This window comes from Panthera onca, chromosome A1, assembly GCF_046562875.1.
Source record: "Panthera onca isolate mPanOnc1 chromosome A1, mPanOnc1 haplotype 2, whole genome shotgun sequence".
Classification (NCBI taxonomy): domain Eukaryota; kingdom Metazoa; phylum Chordata; class Mammalia; order Carnivora; family Felidae; genus Panthera; species Panthera onca.
The window spans coordinates 213,759,125-213,779,812 of record NC_138339.1 but is presented as its reverse complement, the minus strand read 5'-3'; the positions used below and the strand labels follow the sequence as shown (position 1 = coordinate 213,779,812).

Below are 20,688 nucleotides of genomic sequence, written 5' to 3'. Positions count from 1 at the left end.
TACATCTCACCAATAGTGCACAGGAGGGTTCCTTTTCTCCATATCCTCACCAACACTTATTTCTTTTTGATACAAGCCATTCTTACTGGTGTGGGATTGTGTCTTATTGTGGTTTCAACTTGCATTGCCCTGATGATTAGTGATGTTGAGCATCTTCTCAAGACATACAGTTGGCCATCTGTATGTCTTATTTGGAAAAATGTCCATTCAGGTCCTTTGCCTATTTTTTTAATTGGATTATTTGTTTTTGTGTTGAGTTGTATGAGGTCTTTATATCTTTGGAATATCAACCCTTTATTGGATTTATCATTTGAAAATATCTTCTACCATTCAGTAGGTTGTCTTTTTGTTTTGTTGATGGTTTCCTTCACTTTTTAGTTTGATGTAGTCCCAATGGTTTATTTTCATTTTTGTCTCCCTGAGAAGATATATCCCAAAAAATGTTGCTAAGGTTGATGTCCAAGAGATATGTACGTCTTCATTAGCTTTGAGTGTAGTTTCTGTGGAGACAGAATAGGAGTTCTCTTCTCCTGTTGTCCCTCCTGACATGTGATTCAGTGCTTGACACAGACTAGGTGCGGAATCCATATTTGTCACCAGAGACAATGAGATAAGCATCCCTTCTAGAAGGAGAATTGAGGTGATGCAATTGCAACAGTCTACCACATCATAGAACAAAAGCATATGTTTGCCCAGTAGCCCTGGAATGTTTTTCAAGAGGGCATGTTTCCTTTTACCTCTTTGTGGGCTTCTTAGACCCAATTACTTTGATGCTGTATTAAAAAAGTAAAGGAGGGGCGCCTGGGTGGCTCAGTCGGGTGAGCGTCCGACTTTGGCTCTGGTCATGATCTCACGGTCTGTGAGTTCAAGCCCCGCGTTGGGCTCTGTGATGACAGCTCAGAGCCTGGAGCCTGCTTCAGATTCTGTGTCTCCCTCTCTCTCTGCCCCTCCCCCGCTCATTCTCTCTCTCTCTCTCTCTCTCTCTCTCTCTCTCTCTCTCTCTCTCTCTCTGTCAAAAATAAATAAACATTAAAAAAAAAGTAAAGGAGTGAATGAAGTTCTCAAGGGTAGAGTCTGTTTGCTTTTACAAAATCATGTTTGGAGATGGATCTGTGGCTACTTCATCCTTAAATAAAGAGAAACCATCCCAGAAACCCAACTGAAGTTGGTTATTTTAAGGTCTTACTGTCTTTTTGCCTGATTCTGTTGTCTTTGACACACCTGCTATATATCTAATTAAGAAAGGTTATGCCTGATTCATAAATAGCCACCAGATTAGTATAGTGAGCTCTGGAGAGATCCGGGAGTCGGGGACACCAGGTCTTATGTTTCCACCAACAGCTGAAACCCAACTGAGCAGAACCCAACATTACAAAAACAATTGTAAAAATCAAAAGCTTAACACTGGGAAGAGTTGAAACAAGATTTGCAAGTTTCTAAGGAAGAAAAACATTGCCGCATCTTCCTACCCTGCACGCCTACTGGCAGTGACTGTTCAGTCTCTCCAGATACCTTCTGCAACTGCGGAGGCACAATTTTTCTGAGAGCTTCTCTTCCCTAGTCCCATCCTCTCTTGCCACAGGTTATCAAAAGGCCGTAGAGCTTGTCTTCGGGGCAGGGCATGGAATCTGAAAATTCTTGCTTTCTTGCAGGTCTCCCCCTACCCGTGCTTTGCTAGACAATTGCAGGAGCCTCAGAGGAATACACAGGCAGCCATTGGAGGAGTTTCTCTGCAGTTATCTGCCATTGACCTTAGCCTAATTTGTCATGTTTTGGTCGATAATTCCAAAGATGAAGGATGAGGTACCTATTAGATTTGATGTGCCACATTCTTCCTCTGAAGCTAGGTTTGTTTCACCAGCTAATGACTTTATTCAATTATATTAAAAACCCAAGGTTTATTTTATAAGCGTGACAACGAGTCATTATATGAGTAGTATTCCACAGGCCCTAAGCAAAACACATAAAATGTCATTTCAAGTGCCAAGTTTCTTTTCTAATTCCATTTTTTTTTTCTTACAGATTTTTGAAAGCGGCTTAAATCTAATTGGCTCCCCCAGGATCTCAGCTCCTGTTACATTGGTGCATTCCTGTTTTTGAGGGGCATCTGGAGAGACTGAACGGCCACTGCTAGCTGGCATACAGGGTAGGAGGATGCGGCAACTTTTTTTTTTTTCCTCTGTCCTTGGAAACTTTCAAATCTTGGTTCAGTTCTTCTTGAGCGTGAATGTTTGGTTTTTGCGATTGTTTTTGTAATGCTGGGTTCTGTTTTCCTGTTGTTGAATTTCATATGAGTGAGGTGGCAGCCACAACTGTTGCCACCCCATGGTGGCCAGCCTATGTCTTCTGTGAAGGAAAAATCAAGAGAAAAGAAAAACAAAACACATAATAGTAGTAGGGTATGGATTTGTATAAATAATACTTACCAAACAGTGCTAATAAATCAGCCTTATATGCATCTATTCTCCTCAAGGTAAACACCTATTTACACAGCAGAGCTGAGTTACTTTTAGTGGCCCACAGTCAGATGTCCCTGTAGTCGATGCAGCTGTTAAAAGAATGCCTGAATCTTTCCCTTAATCACGGTGACGTCATATGTTTGAAACCCCACGCAGTGAAGCAAATCAAAGAGGAGATTCTACCCATCAGATAGTAGGGAAAGAGAAGGGAGAAGAGGGTAACTAGGGTTTTTTTTTTTTCTTGTTTCAAAGGGTTTCTCTTAGCCAGATACTTAAAGATTTGAGATAAAAAAAAAACAACAGGAAAATATATGTGGTATCTGTTTTTAAGTATGTTATTAAAGTATGTATGTATGTAAAGTATGTACGGAAAGACTCTGGTTTTAGAGCTTCAGTCTTCCATTGTAGAGGTGAAAGCTGGGATTAAAGAAATTGAACATGTAAGAGACTATTGGCCTGATTTGGGCAAACCCATATTGAAGACATTCAGAAGCCAGAAATAAAAAGTGTGTTAAAGGCTGTGGTTGGGCTGCCTTTTGCTGCTGGATTAGAAATAGTAAATGGAGAAATAGCAAGAAATGTGTTCCTCTTTTGGAAGACAAGTGATTTAAAATTTTTGTACTAGGAGAGTCTTATCTTGTAATATTTGATATCTCCTTCTCCTAAACATAGGCCAGGAGAGTGACAAGAATGGGCTCAAAGTTTGTTTTGATTAAGTGCCTCTTGGTTGTGTGCGTGTGTGTGTGTGTGTGTGTGTGTGTGTGTGTTTATGTGTATGGCCCGAGTGGGAATATCTGTTTAATTGAAATCTGATTGTCCTGTTATTGGTTAGGCAGGACCTGCCCAAGCATAGAAAAACCTAATTTCAGGCTTAGCGGGCAATGAAGTTAATAATAAAACATGTCTATTGAATTAAAAACAGTACCATTCTTGTTAATTCATTTAAAAATATTACTCAAGATTTTCCTCCCAAGATAAACATTTATGTATCTGCCAAATGGGACAAGAGCCAGCCAGTCTCCTTTTTGGTAAATGTACTCCTTTTGTTGTCCTAAGGGAGACAGCCCAGACCTAGGGCACAAGGAGCCCAGTTTTAATTGTGTGCCCCTCTGGAGTTGTACCACCAGGGACAATGACTTTGTCCTATTGGCCCTAAGCTTTTCTTATGTATAAAATAAGAGGGTTGGATGAGGTGACTTCTAAAGTCCTTAATGCATATCATGTTCTGTGAAACAGAGTAAACGGTGGAAAGAAACACATGGAAATGGTAAGGAAAAGCTAAGTGAGGTAGCTCAATGCCTGAGGAAGGATTTTCTGAGCAGAGAAGGGAGAGAGTCCAGGCAAGGCTGAGCAAATGACGACGACCTCCTCCTCCTCCTCCTCCTCCTCCTCCTCCTCTTCCTCCTCCTCTTCCTCCTCCTCTTCCTCCTCCTCTTCCTCCTCCTCCTCCTCCTTCTTTTTCTTCTTCTTCTCTCTCTCTCTCTGTCTCCAGTTCAACTCCTATCTGGCAGCTTTAAAGAACTCAGAAATGCTCCTCCATATGTACCCTTTCTTTTTCTCTCCTCTCCTCTTTATCATGTTTCTTTATGTCTTTATCCCTCACTTTATCCCTCACTCACTGCCATCTTTACATCTCTCTGAGGAGCAGATACAGTTAGCATTTGTCAGGAAGACAGGAGGACAATGATGGAACTTGTTGGAAGAGGGTTTTTTTCCCCCACTTTTCCTCTTTTCATTTCCTAGGATCTGTTATAGCTTTGATTTTATTAAATAAAAAATGAAAATGTTTAACAACTGGATTGTACATTCATAATGATGACAATTATAACCATCACGGTGATGATACTGACCTTGAGTGTTCACTGTGTGCCAGGAACTGTTCTTAATGCCTTAGGCATAATGGCTTCTGTAATCCCCAGCACAACGCTGTGAGGTCAGACCTGCTCTCACCAGCATTATGCTGATATAGACACTGCATCAGAAAGGTAAAGTCACTTGCCCAAGTTTCACAGCTAATTATGGAAAAGTTGGGATTCTGTCCTCAGCCATCCTTTTCCAGTGTTACTGCTCTTACGTGCTCAGCCTTGCCGCATCTCCTCTGAGGCAGAGATGATATATTCTATTCACTTTTTTGTATTCTCTTGAGAATTTGGCATGCTTAAGGAAGTATACCTTGAATTCATGTAGAATCGAATTAAAGGAACACCATCCGCCTGGAAGAGAAAGTCGTCCAAGGCTTCCCCACCTCAGGCCTCTGGAGAAGCGGCGTTTGTGATGACCTCCCAACCATGTTCGTGGACAAATGTTTGACTTGTTATTTGAAACCATCTACTTCCTTTCTGTGTGAAACTCATGAACTCGTTTCGTTTAGAAATTTTGGTTTTAAGGGGGAAAGTTAGGCTGTAGCTTAAGGAGGTTGAATTGAATTTATGTGTAAAGAGTGAAACTGTGGTATTATTTAAGCAAATGTAGCTGGTAAGTTAATATATGAACAAAGTGGTGTTTGAAGAAATAGCTTGGAACAAGGAGTCAACGAACGCACTAGATGATAGTTATTAGAAAAAAATTTTCCATTAAGGTTTTATTTGCCTGGATGCAGTTGACTTCTTTTGAAAAAATACTTGGTTTTCCACTTATGAACATTTGACGCACACACAAAATCAATATGTTTACATTCCAAGGCCAATATTTCTACTCCTATATATGATGTTAATGGTGGGAGAAATGAGTAGGAGAGCTACTTCTTTCTATATTTGCTGCCATGGTACAAGGATAGGGCTTTCGTACTAGGGCTCTGGATTACAGGGATTCACTATGTCCTCTAGTGCCTCACTCATCTGGTGGTCAGATTTCCAGCAGTTCTATCGTATGGAACATATATATGTGCCTAGAAGGATAGGGTCATGGTGGGGGGGAGGCTAATGTTGGAAATAACCTAAAGGATAATTTAACCCAGTTGCCTTATTTTGCAGATAAAAAAGTACAGCCTCAAATGAGTAAGGGCCCTAGCTGTGGAGTAGAACAAAGTCTCAAATAGGAAACAGTAATTACATAGGTTGTGTAGTGTTAACTCTATTAATTCGCTGTATAACTATTTGTTGAGTACCTTATAACGTGTAAGACATTAGAGATAGAAACATGAATTCTTGGACTAGGAAGTATATGGGTCTTCCTTGTAGCTCTTACTAAACGTGCTCGTGAAGCCACAGATGAGAAATATCTGAGAATGATCCTCATGAACTCTGAAGATGACAAGGACTTTGTTTTGTAAATTCCACGGTGTCTCATGCCTTCCAGGATATGAAGCTGCTGACCACAGGAAGAAATGAAAGGAATGATCACAGTGTAGGAATCTGACAATATTTAGTATGAGCAAATGTACTGACTTAAAAAGCCTCTGAAAAATTATAACTTTTCATTCCAATGCTGTGTCTTAAGTTTGTGTTGATAACCCTGAGTCAAAAAAAAAAAAAAAAAGGTTAAAGTTCTTTCAACCTGTTATTTTAGCAAAGTGATAAAGGGCACAATATATTTTGGAAAGCTTTCAAATACGGGGTATTGGTGTATAAAAGGGGGAGCTTCACTTCCCTGGGACATTTACTCAAAAGGCATTAAAATTTGTTGAACACCAGCCATGCACAACTTATCTCTAGATCACCAATGGGTAAATTTGATGTTCACGGAAGGGAAAGTGGCCACCATTGTAAAGGAAGTTGATGTTTAGCCATTAGCTTTACAAGGGGGTTTTGTATATGGAAGCACTATTATGAAGGTTGGTGTGCAAGGGGTCACGCTAAATGTGGGCCAGAGGAAGGGGGGGAGGATAACAAAACTGCAGGCGGCCTTGGCAGTGTGCCAAATCTGTGACTTCATTTAACTCTCTCGCCACTTCTGCATGGTGCCCAGGGTTCTCTCCGTCTTGCTCATGAGGAAGCTTAGAGTCAAGAGAGGAGTTAATTTGCTCACAGTGTCACAGTTGGCAAATAGCAGGATTTGAATTTAGATGTACATGATTGCAAAGCCCCAGGCTTGGTCAGCTGGGTCTGACTCAAGTAACATTTCCCTCTTCACCCGACATGGACTGTAGCCTGATGGACACATGCATTCTTTCCCTTGTGTGTCCTTCTATCCCCCCATTCAACAAATATTTAAAAACCAGCTTTATGCCGGACTCTTTCAGGAGAGGCAGATACAAATTAAGAGAAAAGTCGAACTCCAGGGTAATATAAGACATGATAAAGGTACTTGACAAAAGCGTGTGAGGGTGGTTGGTTTTTATTTTAGCCTATAGACTCAGTACGACTCCTTTAAGATCATACTGCTTAGACTTGGGGGCTATTTTTGAAATTTTTAACATTGATGAGCCACAAACACAGAATTACATCATTTGTAGTTAGCAGATCCATCTTTTTTTTTTTTTTTTTTTTTTTAACTGCATGTTGGTGCTAAGTTGGTGATGTTGGCCCTGATGGAATAAACAAAGGCAGGCTTTCTTTTGCTGTACTTTCAGGGCGATAGCTTTCCCGTCCAATATCCTGTACCAATATTGTAGGCACAATACTTATTATAGCACATCCCAGATTTCCAAGTAAGTGGGGTATCACATGGTGATGTTTTATGGCCTCACCAATTCTGAATCAGTGAAGTCTAGATTAATGAAATTTACAGCACATAGAGTTAGAGAGTCAGAAATACACTAGCAGCATATTGTAGAAGCACAGGATCCCAAGTCAGAGGATCTGGGTTTGCGTGAAGGCTCTTTCTCTTGTGTAAGACTATAAATCGCTTTGGGCCTGGATTTATTTAAGTGCTTATGTCACATAGTGTAGCGTAAATTAAATGACACAGTAGATGTGAAAAATGCTTTGCAAAGAAAGTAACAGTGTGTGCTTGTGCAGGGTTTCAGGTGTCATGTGAGGATAATAGGACATTTAACATTGGGCTCAAGCTGTGAAGGAAGAATATAGAAAAATAAGTGGAAAGAGATGGTTTTGACCATGGAGGGTAAAGAGTATCAACATGCACCTTAGTTTTGTCTGCTTAGTTCCTCACCATTTCCTGTAACAGGTACATTACATTGGCATCCTTGCAGCTTCTGCTTTCAGCCCCTGGAGTTGCCTTTAAGATGTCTCATGGTGGTGTCAGAGGGCCACCATGTTGACTGTGCCCTTGGTTTCTCATCCATTGCTTTTTTCCAGTCACTCACTCCTAGTGGTGTTTTGTCTGTACTCCCCAGGGCTCCATCTTGGGCATGGGCTTAGGCTCTCACTAGGAACAGGCTCTCTGAGTCAGGTTCCTATGAATTACTCCCAGTTTGTCCTGACTCTTGCTCTCTGTCTTTCCTGAACTCTCTTTGCAAATCTCAATTACCATCCTACCAAAAAAAAAAAAGAAAAAAAAAATCTAATGATATGAGAAGATGGTGTGTCCAAGCAATAAAAAGCATTCCATAGGGCAGAATGGACAGGAATAGATTACGCCTGGGTGGAAGATCTTGATGTGAATGGAACCTTGGTGAGAGCCTGCAGGGAGTTTCAGAGTGAGCCACCTGAGTGTTTATCTAATAACGGGACAAGTGTCCACTGTCCTTTTGTGTGTGCTGACAGCATATCCCTTGTATACCTTCATGAAAGCATTTGGTAAGAAAATCAGTGCCAGAGGAGAGTGATTCTCATCTTTATATATGATTTTAGCCCCGAAAAATGATATTCTAAATCTCCAGTTTGGAGGATGGGGGCGTAACTGACCAAGCTTCTCAAATTCTTTCTTCTGAATCCCCGTCTTTGGGTGTTCTCGGTCTAGTTATTGTGACTACCGCTAACTGTGGCCCTGTTGTCCATCAGTGGGGCTATGCGTGCTCTGCCGGGGTCCTTTGGAAAAACATGATTAGAGAAAAGCAGTAGAGAGGAAGTCTACAAACCAACAAGAAAACAAACAACCCACATTCAGTAGGAACAGAGAATGTATGACTCACAGGGACAAACACAGAGGCAGACACCCCCTCACTGTTTCCCTTTCAGACTTCAAAATGTTGTGAGGTGGGAGTCCTCACAGCTTCTGAGGGAGAGCCTGGCAGAGTGAAGCCTATTTTTAAAACTTGTATAGGTAGGATGCAGACTCAACAGCGTGTCCAGGCCTCCCAGTCCTGCCCCTTGTGTTTGTCTTCTTTAAATACGATCTGAATTATTTTAGTGATAATTCCACCTGGCTGAATTTCTCTCTTTTAAATGATGTTTCAAAAAACCAGACCTGTCAGCAGTTTGGTTCTATCATTTTTGTTTTCCTTTTTCCTAATATTTGTTTGGGCTTTCGGTGCTTTTTGAGAAACCTAAAGACTGAGAGAGGAATCCCAGATGAAGTATATAAGGAGGTGCTGCTCTGCCAGTGAGTCATGGGCACATGGGCTTCTTCCATTGATGAGCAAGCTCCATCTGCGTCACCCTTAGGAGGGTTTCTGAAGAGCTTGTGCACGGGGGACCTTGTTGTTTGTAGTTAAAATGTCCATTTAGGGGGACGTGGGTGGCTCAATTGGTTGAGCATCTGACTTCAGCTCAGGTCATGATGAAGCGGTTCATGGGTTCCAGCCCTGCATCAGGCTCTGTGCTGATGGCTCAGAGCCTGGAGCCTGCTTCGGATTCTATGTCTCCCTCCCTCTCTCTGCCCTCTCTCTTTCTCTCTCTCTCTCTCAAAAATGAATAAACATTAAAAAATTAAAAAATAAAATGTCCATTTAAAAAAATCTGTGTCACATTTTAGTTTAGGGTTTGATTTGCTCTATGTAAGGTTTGCTTTCGTGTTAACTGATTTTTTTTTTTCGTTTTGTCAGTCACATTTTATAGAGTATTTAAATAGCGTCTAGACAGGATGAGCTGAAGGAAATGCAGCAGTAGCACCCCACCCTTATCCAGAATGTGTGTGCTCACATTGAGAGCAGTGCTCACAGGGCTCCTTGCACATTCTAGAGGATCCCCAGAAGAGTGTGATATATGTATGGTGTCATCTCCTGTGAGGGAACCTGGTTCCTAGCGTTAGCTCTGCCGGTCAGTTGCTGTGTGACCTTCAGCAAGACCCTTCACCTCATTTGCCCTCAGCTTTCTTGCAAGTTAATGGAAATAACACCAATAATAATCTTTCTCTTTCTTCCTTGAAAGATTACTGAAATAATTGTAAATTTGCTTTGAGTTGCAAAAACCATTTACTAAGCATTATATGTATTCATGTATATCCAAATGGATATATGTGAGTGTGTGTGTGTCCATGGATCGCACATGCATACATTTGCTATTCACATTAAGGCAGGAATCAAACAAACAGAACTTGAGTTCTTTGGTGGACGCAGGCACTCTCGCTGCTTCCATATGTCTGCCACATGGCACATGGCACCTTGTGTGGTCTTCGTAGGTCGTTCCCCAGGGATCTTCTGCATCTTAGTAAGTTCTGTCTCCTCCTCTTCAGCAATCGTCTTTGATTTCTCTTCCCCCCACACCCCCCATATCCAGTCTATCTGTCGCCAATCCTGTCAGCTTTTTTTTCAAATGTATCTCAAACCCACCCACCTCTCCCACCCTTGACCAGACCACCATCATCAGCCTCCGTTGACCGCCTCTCTGTAATGCATTTTCCACGTGGTAGCCAGAGTGACCTTTCACAAATGTAAAACACATTAAAATGAGCCCTGCTTAAAACTAGCCAGTGGCTCCTGGTGCTTTTAGCATGAAATTCAAACTCCCAACCATGATCAACTTGGCTCACTTTCATGCCGTTCCTCTCTGCCTCGTTCACCAGACTCTGGTGAAGCTGAACTTCTTCAGCACACCATACTCTTTCTTACCTTAAGGATTTTTAAAATCAGACTTTTTGTAGAGCAGGTTTGGGCTCACAGCAAAACTGAGCAGAAGGTACAGAGAATTCTCCTGTCTCTCCTCTCTCCCCTGCCCCCTACCCCATGCGCATGGGCAGGTGCTTCCCCTGTGGACATCCCACATGGGAGTGACGCTTCTTACAGCTGATGCTCCTACACTGACACATCTTTATCACCCAGAGCCCATAGTTTACTTTAGGGTTCACTCTTAATGTTGTACATTTTATGGCTTTTGACAATGATACAGTGTCATATATCTGCTATCATATAGTATTGTACAGAACAGTTTCACTGTGTAAAAATCCTCTGTACTCTGCCTATTCATCTCTCCCTCTCCCCAACCCCTGGCAACCACTGATCTTTGGACAGTCTCCACCATAGTTTTGCCTTTTCCAGATGTCATACAGTTGGAATTAGACAGTATGTAGCCTTTTCAGATTATCTTCTTTCACTTACTAGCATGCATTTCAGCTTTCTCTCTGTCTTTTCATGACCTTAAGGATTTGCTGTAGCTTTTTGCTTTGCGTGGCTTTTCCTGTCCACCCTGTTTAACTAGCCTCTCTTATCATACTGCCCTGTTGCATGCTCTTCATAGCACTTATTCCCTTCTAACATGTTCTTTCTGTTTACTGCCTGTCTCTCCAGCTACATGTTAAGCTCTGTGAGAGTGGAGGTCTTGTCTGCCTTATTCCTGACTCTATCCCCAGTACCTAGACTAGTCCTTCATCCACAGTAGGTGTTCAGTAAATGTGATGAATTGCCTTGGTATTAAGAACCTTTAGCTTTACACTTCTCTTCCACCCGGTTTTCAAGGTGACAAACTCTTTCATTTACACTGCTTCGGGTTTTGTTCGGAAGAAGAGGCAGACATTCATGTTAAGTCACTGAGTCTGAGAATTATTTCTTGTTCACCTTTGGCTTCTGAAGCTTTCTTGGTTGTCTGCTGAATTTAATGGGTCTCCAGGCGAGTAGCAGTTGGTAGCCTTGGTGGGAATCAGTCACATCGCAAGAGAGAACACAGGCAGTAGAAAATGATTAAGGGAAAATAGCAGAAAAGTATGATTTAACATTTATTGAGTCACACATTGTAGTCAAAGCTGTGTATAACATAAAAGCGAATTAGGAGACGAGTCAGATATAAAATGAGTGAGCACACACAAGCACACAAATACTGCAGAGAGGAGGGTATTTCTTCAGATGCCTTCTCTCATTTACCAAACTGTAGTCTTATCACAATATATAGGCTAGTTCAGGAGGGAAATAATGCATCCAGTGCTTGTGGCCCAGTCATGCCCTATGGGGCACAGACAGGCCTGCAATTTCATTACTGCTTTTTAAAGAAACTTTCTCTAAGGCTAACAGACTTTCTGGGGAGGCCAAACCAAGTGAAGCTGAGTTTAATGTTCTCATTAAAATGTTAAAGAGGCTTTATTCATGAACAACTAAAGCTGTAATTGCTTTATCCTCGTAAACTATGAAAATATGTGGTGATCTCTTACAGAGGCATCCACCCAGTCCCCTCTGTCTGGAAGGTCTGTTTAATGGAGGGCTTGGCTGGATCAAGGGACTGAGAAGATTTCCCGGATTACATCCCTCAGGGACCCAGTGGAAGTGGTGGCAAGGGATACTCCTTCACTGATCTATTTTCATTCTGTAGCTCTTTTTTTTTTTTTTTTAATTTTTTTTAATGTTTATTTATGTCTGAGACAGAGAGAGACTGAGCATGAGTGGGGGAGGGGCAGAGAGAGAGGGGGACACAGAATCCGAAGGAGGCTCCAGGCTCTGAGCTGTCAGCACAGAGCCCCACGCGGGGCTCAAACTCACAGACTGCGAGATCATGACCTGAGCCCAAGTCAGATGCTTAACCAATTGAGCCACCCAGGCGCCCCTATAGCTCTTGTTTCGTATGCACTATTTGACTACTGCATCTGAAGTTCAGATCTGGAAATGACAGACGAACGCATATATAGGCACATGCACACAAATGTTGTGGAAGGGAGTGGTTTTTTATTGTTCCCATAAGCACTAGCTTATTGAGATGAGAATAGAAGAAATCCAAAAATGTTGAGGTATTAGTGAAATTGAACGGAGAATTTATGTTGAAAAGGGGTCATGTGAATCACAGGGGAGAAGGCACTCAGAACTGGCTTCAGGAGGTATCAGCTCCCTTTGCCATTCTTAATGCCCCAGTGCAAAAACATAGCTGTAGAACTTTAGGTAGTGAGTACAGATGGCAAATACAGCTATTTTTTCTTTCTGGAAATGCTTGTCATACTGTAGGGATATGACTGAAAAAGTAAAGCTGGGATTCTTGCACGGCTAGGAAACCATATTGTTGGAAAGCTCAAAATGAAATTTAGGAGGTAAAAAAGAGTTAAAACATGCTGTCTATTCTTCAACTCCCTATTATTAGAAAACCCTATTTGTTGAATGGTAACAAATTGGGGTCTCATGATATGCAGATGTAGTAAAGTAAGTAATATCTAGGGAGTGTTTAAAATTTTTTTTTCCCACTGATGGGTCAGGTAGATGTTTTACTCTGGGTCAGATTTAAATTAAAATACATGTGTCCTAGAGCTGTCAACGTTTTTTTCTTCAAGGGGTCAAATCGTTCTCTTCAGATGAGAGTGCAGGGCATTTGTTAAAAGGCATTCAAGTCTGAGGGAGCAGTGGAGTTGAAATCACAGGGGGTTCTTCCTGTGTGATAGATTAGATAGGTTTCTGAGCAGTTCTTTTCTGGAGGGGTGATCATCTCAGCCTGATGATGTTAATGGTGTTAATGTTAAAAAGAACCTCTTACAGTTTTTGAACATAAAGAAAGTGAATTCCAACTTCTGGAATGCTGTTGATTGTGTGTAATGAAATACATTTTTAAAAACCTATTAGGAGATTCAGAACAAGATGTAACAAATTGCCACTGCGGGCCGGGCCAGCTCTGCCTCTCGCTCCTGCTTGATTGATGGGGCGTGACTTACAGTCTCTGTTTTGGGGAATCACTAATGTGGTCCCTGCGTTCTGAGGTGAATCCAGGGAGATGGGGACTCTGTAGGTTCTGTTTAGGCATAGTTCAGCTGGTCATGTCTCCTTTCCCCCTTATCCAAGGTAGGATCACAATCTACAGTGAACCCATTCTGGAGCTTTCTTGGCTTGCCTAGAAGATCTTAGGGGGATTGTGCCCAGGTTTTCACTCCCTAGTGTCACACAGAAACTGCTGAAGAAGTGTAATGGTATGATGAGACCATCAGAAATTAAAAAAAAAAAAGTGTGTATCATGGGAACAAATGGAAGGATTGACTAATTTCTCCCCAGCTAACTGTATTTTTTTTTTTTTTTGAGAACTTTTGTCTGTTTTTTAGAGTTTTTATTTCTGCTCATTTGCTATTAGAAAGTTGGTTGTCACATTGGGCTATTCTGTGTCCCCATCCAACAAGCCCCTCTTCCTTTTTACTAGATCTTGGAGGTGAGTTACACCCAAGATCCTATGTTGACCATAGGATTAGATGACAATGCCAAAAACCTCAGGGAATTTTCCAAAATGCTTTAGTGTATGACAGTGTTTTCCTCCAGCTACTTAGTTCTGTTGTGTCTTAGGCTTATATTGATTGGTCAGTTGGTTGTTTGATTAATTTACTCATTCATCCATCAAATATTTTGAGAGCATATACTATATGTGAGGGGCATATGCTACATCTAGGGAATGGGATAAAAGACTGGGATTTGTCTACAAAGTTTTGCTGATAGTTCACAGGGGTTGAAAATAGAGTGCAATGCCCAAAGAAAACTAAATTGCTTTTCTGCAAATCAAAGAGTATGTGTGCAATTGCCATATCAACAGCCTACTCTGTGGCATTCTCTGTAAGTGCGTTTCATGTGGGAAGTGGTACCAGACATTTTCTATATTACAACAGTCTTCATATATTTATTAAGCTGTAACTTGTAAGGCTTCCCGATGGGGTGTTAAATGAGCCTTGTTGCGTGCTGCATTGTGTCTTTGTCAAATAGCACTCAGTTAACTCTGACCTGTGTCATTCATCTTCCTTGGGCTGGTAATGAGGCACATTTCAGTCATTCCAGGAGGCTTTAGGGCATCTGCACAAGGAGAAGACTAATGAAAAGGTTGGATTTATGGGGGGTTGGAAGGAATGCACTTAAGGAAAACCAGGATAGAATGAAACCCTTTTGCCTAGTGTGTTTGATATCTTTGTACCCATTCAGCACAGCAGTAGAATAATCCAGAATTGTTCTACATTTTAAAACCTAAGAAAATGCTAGATTACTATGTTTTCAAAGTATTTTTTTCTTCTCAACTGTTCACCTGGCATGTTAGGAGAATTTGGAAACTCTAAGTATAGCAGGGGAACAGTAGAGGCAGCCAACAATTCTGTCATTTCTAAGGTGTATGCTTGGGAGAATTGGCCACAGACTGATAACAGAGGTTGACTCTAGGAGAGGAAAGAGAGAGGAGGAAAATAGAAGTGTGGGGATATTAGTGGAGCAAAGGGAAGAGAGATCAAGGGAAGAGAGAAGAAAGATGTTCTGTTGTCCTTGCTCCTGCCCCTTATCTCCTTCTCACAAAATAAGGGTGTGAAAAAGCCGGCAGATTGAAAGGAAAAAAGATGAGAGTTGAATTAGAGACCAGTGGGCTCCTAGAGGTACTAAGGGAGAAGGAAAATGAATGAGAGAAATCACAAGAGTAAGTGAGAGGGAAGGGGACAGGATAAGAACTATTTAAATGCAGGGAGAAGAGACAGGCAAAGAGAGGGGTGTGCACACGGTGGTCACACGGAGACCCTCGATTGCTGCCAGCAGTGCACCTGCCAAATAGCCAGTGTCCCTCACCTAAGACATTTTACTGACTTTTGTATTCAGTTTAATGCAATTCTCTTTATGGTCCCCAAATTGCTGGTTGCGGTTTCATTGACACTCTCTGTGGTCAAATAGCAAATGTGGAGGCACTGTTCTGTTATCCCTGCCCCCTTGCAGTGTTCCGCAGACTTCTGCGTTAGTGCTCCTTGTATTTGATGTTTGCCATTCCTCCTTGTCTGCAGGTAGGAGAGTTGAAAGGGAAAAAATATTCCTAAGGCTGCCACATTTATAGCTCATGCATACAAATATTCAAAGCAGTTGAACAAAAGCTGTAAAATCAGAGTCAATTTTTTTTAAGTAAGGTAGTTGACTCTTTCATTGCTGGTATAGGGACTTGCCCTAACCTAACACCACACTCGCTATGCCTACAGGTGGGCTGCTTCTTGAAAAAATGTTCATCTTTGTTTGTTTGTTTGTTTGTTTGTTTTTCAAAGCTCAGCACAGGAAACTGCTTTGATTTTCCAGATCTGGGTCAGGTGCTTTCCAAGTGTATACCAGTGCCCAACTCCGTACCCTGCTTTCCTGTGCTGACCTTTCCCTGTTAGACCTATAACTCTGTGTTGTAATCTCTATCCTTCTACTAGACTTTGGGCTCTTTGCACAATGTTAGTTATTGTGAATTACCTAAGTAGATATTCACTAACTGGTTATAGAATGAATGCATGGCCTATGATGCTGATCTTTTGAGTATAAAGCAAAATCCTTCTAGAATTATGCTATGCTTTTAGGTACCAGTTTACAATCAGCCTGCGTGTTCTGGAAAAGAAAAGGTGATTTAGGCAGCAGGAGGGGGTTTCTGGGGAGTTTAGTAAGTCCCCAGATTCTCGCAACTATAGTAAAGGGATTGTGATTTCATTAACTCCTGGACACCGGAGGACAGTCTTGAAGTTTCAGGCAACTTCCTTCTTGTGATTCTAGTAATCATAGGCCAGATGTACTTCAGAACCATGCTTCTCAGACTTTAATGTGCATGGGAATCAGCTGAGGTTCTTGTTAAAATGCAGATTTTATTCCAGTAGGTTTCAAGTGGGTTCTCAGGGACAGCATTTCAGGCTCTTGTGTGATGCTGAGGTTGCTGCTCTATGGATCTGACTTGAGTAAGAGGACTTCAAAATACTTTCTAGAAAATAAAGTTGGGATTTATTCTATGAAAAGATCTAGATGCATTTTTATAGTTTTTACGACAACAGATTTTCTTAGAGACAACTTAAAAGTATTTGTTATTTTATCTTAGAAATTTGTAAGAGGTCTTTCCCACACTTAAAAAATAGTAATCTTATAAAGAAATGGAAAGACATTCCCTGCTCATGGATTGGAAGAATAAATATTGTCAAAATGTCAATACTACCCAAAGCTATCTACACATTCAATGCAATCCCTATCAAAATTGCACCAGCATTCTTCTCGAAACTAGAACAAGCAATCCTAAAATTCATATGGAACCACAAAAGGCCCCGAATAGCCAAAGTAATTTTGAAGAAGAAGACCAAAGCAGGAGGCATCACAATCCCAGACTTTAGCCTCTACTACAAAGCTGTCATCATCAAGACAGCATGGTATTGGCATAAAAACAGACACATAGACCAATGGAATAGAATAGAAACCCCAGAACTAGACCCACAAACGTATGGCCAACTCATCTTTGACAAAGCAGGAAAGAACATCCAATGGAAAAAAGACAGTCTATTTAACAAATGGTGCTGGGAGAACTGGACAGCAACATGCAGAAGGTTGAAACTAGACCACTTTCTCACACCATTCACAAAAATAAACTCAAAATGGATAAAGGACCTGAATGTGAGACAGGAAACCATCAAAACCTTAGAGGAGAAAGCAGGAAAAGACCTCTCTGACCTCAGCCGTAGCAATCTCTTACTCGGCACATCCCCAAAGGCAAGGGAATTAAAAGCAAAAGTGAATTACTGGGACCTTATGAAGATAAAAAGCTTCTGCACAGCAAAGGAAACAACCAACAAAACTAAAAGGCAACCAACGGAATGGGAAAAGATATTTGCAAATGACACATCGGACAAAGGGCTAGTATCCAAAATCTATAAAGAGCTCATCAAACTCCACACCCGAAAAACAAATAACCCAGTGAAGAAATGGGCAGAAAACATGAATAGACACTTCTCTAAAGAAGACATCCGGATGGCCAACAGGCACATGAAAAGATGTTCAACGTCGCTCCTTATCAGGGAAATACAAATCAAAACCACACTCAGATACCACCTCACGCCAGTCAGAGTGGCCAAAATGAAGAAATCAGGAGACTATAGATGCTGGAGAGGATGTGGAGAAACAGGAACCCTCTTGCACTGTTGGTGGGAATGCAAATTGGTGCAGCCGCTCTGGAAAGCAGTGTGGAGGTTCCTCAGAAAATTAAAAATAGACCTACCCTATGACCCAGCAATAGCACTGCTAGGAATTTATCCAAGGGATACAGGAGTACTGATGCATAGGGGCACCTGTACCCCAATGTTTATAGCGGCACTCTCAACAATAGCCAAATTATGGAAAGAGCCTAAATGTCCATCAACTGATGAATGGATAAAGAAATTGTGGTTTATATACACAATGGAATACTACGTGGCAATGAGAAAAAATGAAATATGGCCTTTTGTAGCAACATGGATGGAACTGGAGAGTGTGATGCTAAGTGAAATAAGCCATACAGAGAAAGACAGATACCATATGGTTTCACTCTTATGTGGATCCTGAGAAACATAACAGAAACCCATGGGGGAGGGGAAGGAAAAAAAAAAAAAAAAAAAAAAAAAAAAGAGGTTAGAGTGGGAGAGAGCCAAAGCATTAGAGACTGTTAAAAACTGAGAACAAACTGAGGGTTGATGGGGGGTGGGAGGGAGGGCAGGGTGGGTGATGGGTATTGAGGAGGGCACCTTTTGGGATGAGCACTGGGTGTTGTATGGAAACCAATTTGACAGTAAATTTCATATATTAAAAAAAAAAAAAAAAAAAAATAGTAATGTTATACTGATCAGCCACCCAAACCGGTTTTGAATGATAGTTCCCTTAACTAACATACAGCTTTATTCATTTAGGCTTTCTTAGATTTGGGAGGCCCTGGCTCTAGCATTGGCCCTGATGCAGCTACTTTGGCAACAAGGACCACTTTCAGAGCAGAAATATTCTCTGGAAGATTGACAGTTCATAGGCTGTGTTTCTGTTAAGACCTTCACATTTATTGATCGTTACCAGGTTAGCACCATGCAGAGACCTTCTCCAAGGGCAGTCAGTTGGAATGGCTAGAAATGCAAAAGGGCAGTGTTCAGCTTGAACTTTGCAAGTGAAACCTTGCATCTGCTTACATGTGTTCAAACAGCTCTCTGAATTTGATGTTTAGAGTTTCTTCTAACAAGGTGGCCTTTATTTTACAGGTCCTTTGCAGCCAGCATGATATCATATCTCTAAGACATGGAGGAGAGAGAGCTCACCATGCTCAGGTAAAGGGACGGTGTGGCCAGGGAGCAACAAGTAGGACTAAGGACAGGTTGTTTGTCACTGTAGGAGAGGTGATTCAGCTTAATTATACCATTGACGTCATTCTCTTACGTGTGTTTTACTCACGTCTGCCTGGGGTGCAGAGGGCCTGTCCTGGGTGAGCTCAGTGAACTAACATGAATTGGGGGAACATCTACAAAGTACCTACAACAGGGCCTCTGTAAACAGCCTGTGGGGAAACAGGACTAGTCACGGGAAATCTCCTTCCATTTTTTACAGAGTCAACATAGAATTATTGTTCATCTTACTAGAATTATTCATCAACATAGAATTATTGTTCATCATACTATTGTTCATCTTTATTACCCTATCAGAAGGCTTTCATCTTTTCAACATGTATGTAAATATGTGAATATTGAAACTCTTCTAATTAAAGTCTTATCTCTGTCCCCTTATCTGGAGTTGCTGTTCTAAATATGCTTTGCATCTTCCTTTTAAATAAATGCATGTCTCACAACTTTGATTTGCCCAAATAGGTCACCAAGATTAATTTTCCATTAACCTTTATTGCTTCTGTTTCTTTCTAATCATCTTTTTAGAGGATTAAAGAGTTCCCATTGGGTCAGCCTTTATATAGGATATAAATCATCTTTTTCTTTGACGGCCTTTATGGAACTGCTGTGGAAGGTGGTGATCTTTGGTCTGGTGACTGCACTTGCCCCTGTAACTGAGTCAAAGCATCTGTAGAAAGACCCACATGGAGAGTTCTGTTGACTGGCAATTTTTTCATTGGCCTCCCTTCTTTTGTGACCCAAGTTATATTAGTTACCTCTGGTGGAAACTAACAAAGTAGCTAATAAACTATGTGGCCTAAACAACACACACTTACACTCTTACAGTTCTGGAGGCCAGAAGCGTGAAATCAAGGTCTCGGTGAGGTTGGTTTCTTCTAAGAGCTGTGACGGAGAATGTCTTCCATGCCTGTCTCCTAGCTTCTGGTAACCTCAAGTGTTTCTGGTGTATAGGTGGCCATCCTTCTCCCTGTGTGTTCACATTGCCTTCCTTCTACATGTGTCTATCCCTTGTTCAAATTTCCCCTTTTTAGAAGGATACCTTTCATACTGGATGAGGGCCTGCTTTAATGACTTCATCATAACCTGACCATCTCTAGAGGCTCTACTTCTAAATCAGGTCACGTTTATGTGCATGAGAGATAAGGACTTCAATAGCATTTTGGAGTACACATTCAAAACCCATCACATTGTCAAAGGGATGGAGACTCCATTCGTTTTGGTATCCCTTCAAGAAACTAGCACACTGCCTGTTGCTTAGTATTGGTTGGATGAGTGAAGGACAAAGACCATAAAGGCCCTGGTCAAATTTAAGTTAAGAAATAAAGCGCAAGGATCAGAGGTGGATGGGCATTATGCTGACCCTTGGCCTCAGTGCGTGCTTGCTTTCAGGACATTCCAAGTTAAGCGACATCACGGATGTGCTGAGGTTTTTCCTTTAAAAGTGAGAGCAAATACAGTTCTTACAAAATAGAGCCCTCGGTGTAAACTTTGTCACTTCAGGCCGAATTGCCAATTTACATGCTGCCTCTGTCAGCACGTGGAGATATCCTTCCCGCTAATTCAATACCGTTTAAATCATACTTAGTCGGGCTCTTCTTCCTTCCCAGTCACGTTGCCTGGCGCTTATTAAATGTAATGTTGTGTTCCCTAGCGCTAATCCATAAAGGCTATGCTAAGACACATCTGCTCTTGTTGTGTCAGCTGCCCCCTGTATGCTTCCTTAGCTCAAAAGTATTAAAAGTTATCTTTTGAGTGTTTGGATTTGAGTGTGGATCAAATATGAGGATCCTGGTCTCCAGGTATCACTTAAATGACGCGTTCTTTAGAGCTGTTTCTTTAGAAAGCCCCTTTTTCCTGTAAGGGAAGAGCTTTCTGGCCATGTCTACCTTACTTCCAGGAAAGGATTACTTTTTATACCCGAAGGAAGCCTCCTGCGGAGAGAAGCCAAAGGCCACTGAGGGATTTC

General features: G+C 41.4%; 1 protein-coding gene across 10 annotated transcripts in view; it reads left to right on the top strand.

The window, feature by feature from the left end:
- Positions 1-20,688, top strand: part of ENOX1 (ecto-NOX disulfide-thiol exchanger 1) — a 555,654-nt gene that overhangs the window by 100,124 nt on the left and 434,842 nt on the right. For 8 of the 10 annotated variants that reach the window (XM_078433342.2, XM_078433340.2, XM_078433328.2 and 5 more), the window contains 2 exons: positions 2,023-2,146; positions 18,585-18,650. The gene's annotated coding sequence lies outside the window, so the exon portion shown is untranslated. The remainder of the gene's footprint in view (positions 1-2,022; positions 2,147-18,584; positions 18,651-20,688) is intronic. The other 2 variants (XM_060637116.3, XM_060637111.3) reach the window with 1 other exon arrangement.